The sequence below is a fragment of the Myotis daubentonii genome, chromosome 2 (genome assembly GCF_963259705.1).
Source record: "Myotis daubentonii chromosome 2, mMyoDau2.1, whole genome shotgun sequence".
NCBI lineage: Eukaryota > Metazoa > Chordata > Mammalia > Chiroptera > Vespertilionidae > Myotis > Myotis daubentonii.
Window position 1 is genome coordinate 124,107,092 of NC_081841.1, and position 6,358 is coordinate 124,113,449.

Below are 6,358 nucleotides of genomic sequence, written 5' to 3' on the forward strand. Positions count from 1 at the left end.
AGAAGACACAATGATGCTGGTAAAGGGGCACTGAACAAAACAATCTTCCATTTATAATCAAAGCATCATACAACAGTGCGAGTCAGTTAGCAAACACAGGTGGGTGTGACTTTTAATGAGCAGGGATAAAACCAAAGTAAGCAAGAACTTCAAGAGAAGAGAGACCAGAGCATGAGAGAACAAGTTGAGCAGGGGCTAGTTGGAGAATAGTGCTTTGGTGCAGATCTACTGGTTCACTTGGGGAAAACAGTGACCACGTTATAGCCTTCTGGTTGTGAGATCCGCTCTTGAGGGTGCTTTTTACAGTAGATTTGATCTTCTGCAAAGAAATGAAGACTGATTGAATCTGTCTATGTGACAGCTGTCAGTCACCCCTCTCTCAGGCCCCTCCCCACCTCCTCCAGAGCATGTGGAAGGCCAACATTGCCACAATTAAAAATAGTATTAAAAGTGGGTTTCATAAAAGAAACTATACTAGTTTACTTAAGAAAATGTAAGTCTGTTATAAATACTTAATTACATAGTACTCCTTCCAGCATCCTGATGCCCTTCTGTTACAGGTTTGTGCTACCGTCGGTTCATACATAACACTCAGGATGGTGGTGGCAGTCCCACAGTTTCACAAACACATTTGTCACATGTGGGCATCTTCTTGGCATTTCCAATCCATGTAGCCACTTTGGTGATGGGAACCTCAACACTTCTGAGTCCCAAGGGCTTATTGGAATCCCCTTTCTCCTCAGAATCCAGGATTTCTTGCAAAACCAAGAATGAAGTGGACTGTTTCAGGAGCTCATTGAACTCCTGTTTTCTCCAGAAGCATCTTGTACACTTCAGATTCTTTGTTGATGACAAGTCCACTTGGAGACTGGGAATTCTCTAAGGCTCTGCCATTTGTCTCTGGTACACTGGCTGTCTTTGACTCCAAGGCGCTGTTGAAGCTGGAGAAGAGGCCAGATGGGTTGTTGTACTGGTTTGTGATCACCCTGAGGCAGAGCTGGAAGCAGGTGATGCACGAAGGGCATGGCACTCTGGTTGTGGGTGCTTCCTATGTGCAGGATCTCTTGTGTTTCAGAGGCTAAATTCATCTTGTATGGAAGACATTTCCCTTCGTCTGTCACTAGAGGGGGGCTGGGTGGAATAAACTCATACAACAAAGAAAGCAAGGAGGGGGGATAACAGTAGAGGAGAAATTCCAACAAATTTCCAAAGGACAGAAACCAGATAGGAAGGGCAGCAAAGGGAGCTGGAGCCCAGAATGTAATTGTGGACACTGGAGATGGACCTCATCTCCCCTAGGGAGGTCTGTAGAGTCTCAGGTCTCAGGCTACCAGTTTACTTAGGAAGATGTAAATGTCATAAGTACTTCATTACATAGTACTCCTTCCAGCATCATGAAGTCAGGATTGACTCCAGCCCAGGTCATGCTGGGGTTCCTCAAATGATCTGTGGTGGAAGAACAGTCCCTTTCAAAACAAATTTTTTTAATCTATTACAGACTATTACTTAAAAATACAATAGAAATGAATTACTAGAAAAATAAAATTGCAAAGGCAAAGACATATAAAGTACAAGCCAAAATGTTTTATTAGATCCAGGAGGCTCAAGATTGCATTTTAATCAATATAACTGGAACCAAATTAAAATAGGAAAAAAAGAATTAGAAAAATGGTGCACATTTGTTGAAGGTGTGCATATAGAAAATTAAAATAGAGGATTATTATTAACATTAACTAGAGGCCCGGTGCATGAAATACGTGCACGGGTAGGGTCCCTAGTCCTGGCCAGCAATCAGGATCGATCTGTGGGGCGACAGGTGGGGTGATTGGGAGGCCCCCGCTGGCACCCACCTTGGCTGGCCTGGTGCTGCCTGCTCACTGCCCCCCCCCCCACCGGTGGGGGCCTGCGGGCTGGGGGTAGCTCCTGTGTTGAGCGTCTGCCCCCAGTGGTCAGTGCACATTATAGTGATCCGTTGTTCCACCGTTCAGTCAATTTGCATATTAAGATTTTATTATATAGGATAAGTTTCTGTCATTCTGCAATTGTAACTAGAGGTTATGAAGGAAATAGTGACTGCCTCCATGCAAAAAACCTGTAAGCTTTGGACAAACATCATGTATAAAAACATTGAAAGTTCTTATTGTAAAAAAATGAGCCTGATTTTTGCTTTTTAATTTATTTAATCCATATTGGATTATTGATAGTGCTATTCATGGAGGGTAATATATACCTAAACTCTTGCCATGTATCTTTAATTTTTGAGATATAATTTACATACTGCAAAATGTGCCATTTTAAAGTGTACAACTCAGTGGTTTTTAGTGTATCCACAGAGTTGTGCAACCATCAGCACTAGTTCCAGAACATTTTCATCTGTCCAAATGGAAACCTCATACTCACTAGCAGTCATTCCCTAATCTCTCTTCCCACAGACTCTGGTAACTACTGATCTATTTCCTGTCTTTACAAATTTGTCTATTACGGACATTTCAATAAATGGGGTAATACATTATGGGCCTTTTTTGGTCTGGCTTCTTTCACTTAGCATAATGTATTAAAAGTTAATTCATGTTGTAACATGTATCAGTACTTCATTCCATTTATGGCTGAATAATATCCCATTATGTGGATATGCCACATTTGTTTAGTTGTTCATCTGTTGATGGACAATTGAGTTGTTTCCACTTATTGACTGCTATGAACAATCCTATCTAATAAAAGAGAAACATGGAAATTAGCGTATGACCGCTACCCTTCCCATTGGCTAATCAGGGCAATATGCAAATTAACTGCCAGCCAAGATGGCGGCCGGCAGCCAGGCAGCTTGAAAGTAACATGAGGCTTGCTTGATTCAGTGATGGAGGAAACCAACGTTCCCCGCCTGCCTTGCCGGCCTCTGAGCCTGCAGTTTGAAACATTGTAACAAATATAGAAGCTAAACAAAACCCCAGAAACCTGCTTTCAGTGAGCCGGGATCTCAGAGCTGGAGTTATACATTGTTTCCATTATAGAACCCAAACAAACCAGATACCTTCTTTCAGCAGCAGAGGCCTCAGAGCTGGAGCCAGAGCTAAAGCTGGCTCAGAATAAAAACAAAAAAAAAAAGGTGCAGTGGGAGCTTCAGCCCTCAATCCCTCACCCAAACTGGCCAGGCAACCCAGTGGGGACCCCCACCCTGAAGGGGTGTGTGACCAGCTGCAAACAGCCATCATCCCCTCACCCAGGCTGGCCAGGCACCCCAGTGGGGACCCCCACCCTGATCCAGGACACCCTTCAGGGCAAACCAGCCAGCCCCACCCATGCATCAGGCCTCTATCCTATATAGTAAAAGGGTAATATGCCTCGCAGCTCCGGGATCAGCGGAGTCGAGAGGCCTCCCGGCACCGGGATCAGTGTGACAGGGGGCAGTGCCCAAACCCCCTGATCACCCTGTGGCTCTTTGTGTGACAGGGGGTGGGGCCACAACCTCCATATCTGCCCTGCTCTGTTCATGACAGGGGAAGGCGCCCCAACCTCCTGATCAGCCCTGCTCTGTGCCTGATCAGGGGAGCTCCCCAACCCCCTGATTGGCCCTGCTCTGTGTGTGACAGGGTAGAGCCATAACCTCCCCATCGGCCCTGCCCTGAGTGTGAGAGTGGCGGCGCCCCAACCCCCTGATCGCCCTGCTCTGTGGGTGATAGAGGGCAGCGCCCCAACCCCCCCGCCCCATGGGCCCTGCTCTGTGTGTGATGGGGTAGAGCCATAACCTCGCCATTGGCCTTGCCCTGAGTGTGACAGTGGCGGCTCCCCAACCCCCTGATCCGCCCTGCTCTGTGTGTGACAGGGGGCGGTGCCCAAACTCCCCTATCGGCCCTGCTCTGTGCGTGACAGGGTAAGGAGCCCCAACCCCCCTGATGGGCCCTGCTCTGTGGATGATAGAGGGCGGCGCCCCAACCCCCGGATTGGCCCTGCTCTGTGTGTGACAGGGGGTGGTACCCCAACTCCCCTATTGGCCCTACTCTGTGAGTGACAGGGGGGAGCTCCTCAACCCCCTGATGGGCCCTGCTCTGTGCGTGACAGGGGGTGGAGCCGCAACCTCCCCATCAACCCTGCCTTGAGTGTGACAGGGGGCGGTGCCCCAAACCCCCAATCGGCCCTACCCTGAGCGTGACTGAGGGTGGCATCGCAATCTCCCAATCTGCCCTGCTCTGTGCATGACAGGGGGCGGCGCCCCAACTCCCCAATTGGCCCTGCTCTGAGCCCGACCAGGGGCTGCACCTAGGGATTGGGCCTGCCCTCTGCCACCCGGGAGCAGGCCTAAGCCAGCAGGGCTTTATCTCCCGAGGGGTCCCAGACTGCGAGAGGGCACAGGCCAGGCTGAGGGACCCCCCCTTCCCCCCGAGTGCACAAATTTTTGTGCACCGGGCCTCTAGTGTTATTATAAACATTAATATACAAGTTTTGTGTCAACATACTGTTTCAATTCTCTTGGATATATCCTTATGAATGAATTGCTGGATTATATTGTAAATTTGTGTTTAACTTTTTCAGAAACTACCATTTGCTTTCCACAATGATTCAACCATTTTCCTTCCCCACCAGCAATTTATGAAAGTTCTAATTTCTCCACATTTTCACCAACAGTTGTTATTTCCCTTTTAAAATTATTATTACTACTAGTGGCCCTTTGCACGAAGATTTGTGCAGTAGGCCTTCCTTCCCCTGGCTGCCAGCACCGGTTTTCCTCCAGCACCTGTGACCCTGGCCCCCAGCCCTTCCTTGAGCGGAGTCCAGGGGCAGCGGGAAGCTTGGTTTCCTCCGTCGCTGGGAGCAACCCACGCCTCCTGCTTGCTCCAGGTCCATGGCCACCGCCATCTTCAGTCATCTTCAGTATTCGCTCTGTACCTGTGTATGCAAATTAACCACCATCTTTGTTGGGTTAATTTGCATAGTCACTCTGATTGGCTGGTGGGTGTAGCAGAGTGGTGGAGTGATGGAGTGGTGGTTAATTTGCATGTTTCTCTTTTATTAGTGTAGATAGCTATTCTAGTGTGTGTGAAATGGTATCTCATTGTGGCTTTGCTTTGCATTTTTCTAATGACTAATGATATCGAGCATCTTTTTATGTGTGTTTGACCATTTGTATGTTTTTTTGATAAAATACCTATTCAAATCATTTGCCTATGTTTAAACTGTGTTATATGCTTTTTTAACATTGAATTGTAAGAGATCTTTATATATCCTGGGTGTTAGGCCCTGATCATACACATGATTTACAAATATTTTCTCCCATTCTGTGGGTTTCGTTTTTTTGTTTTTACTTTCTTGATAGTTTCCTTTGATGTACAAAAGTTTCCAATGTTGCTGAAGTGCAATTTTTCTGTTTGTCTTCAGTTACATTTGGGGTCATATCTAAGAAACCATTGCCTAGCCCCAAATCATGAAGACTTCATACTTTTTTTCTAAAATTTTTATAGTTTAGCTCTTAAATTTGGCTATTTTATGCATTTTGAGTTAATGTTTGAATACAGTGTAAAGTAGGGGGTCCACATTCATTCTTTTTTTAAAAAAATAATCTTTATTGTTGAGATTAATAAAGATGTCCATCTTTTCCCCGCCCTAGCTTCCCTCCACCCAGTTCCCACCCCACCCCAGGCCCTCACCACCCTATTGTCTGTGTCCATAGGTAATGCATATATGCATATAAGATCTTTGTCTAATCTTTTCCCACACCCCCTACACCCCCTCTGAGAATCATCAGTCTGTTCCATTTCCATGCAGGTGATTCTATTCCATATACCAGTTTATTCTGTTCATCAGATTTTTTTATTCATTTGATTTTTAGATTCAATTGTTGATAAATATGTAGTTGTTGTCACTTTGTTGTTCACATTTTTTATCTTTACCTTTTTCTTCCGCCTCCTCTTCTTAAAGAATACCCTTCAGCATTTCATATAATATTGGTTTGGTGGTGATGAACTCCTTTAGCTTTTCCTTATCTGTGAAGCTCTTTATCTGACCTTCAATTCTAAATGATAGCTTTGTTGGGTAGAGTAATCTTGGTTGTAGGTTCTTGCTATTCATCACTTTGAATATTTCTTGCCACTCCCTTCTGGCCTGCATAGTTTCTGTTGAGAAATAAGCTGACAGTTGTATGGGCACTCCTTTGTAGGTAACTGTTTTCTCTTGCTGCTTTTAAGATTCTCTTTGTTTTTTGCCCTTGGCATTTTAATTATGATGTGTCTTGGTGTGGTCCTGTTTGGATTCCTCTTGTTTGAGATTCTCTGTGCTTCCTGGACTTGTAAGTCTATTTCTTTCACCAGGTGGGGAAAGTTTTCTGTAATTATTTCTTCAAATAGATTTTCAAATAGTATCTTGC

General features: G+C 45.4%; 1 pseudogene; it reads right to left on the bottom strand.

Annotated features, from left to right (window-relative positions):
* Window positions 1–233: 233 nt before the first annotated feature.
* LOC132226665 (PDZ and LIM domain protein 1-like) lies at window positions 234–1,426 on the bottom strand (annotated as a pseudogene).
* Window positions 1,427–6,358: the final 4,932 nt, after the last annotated feature.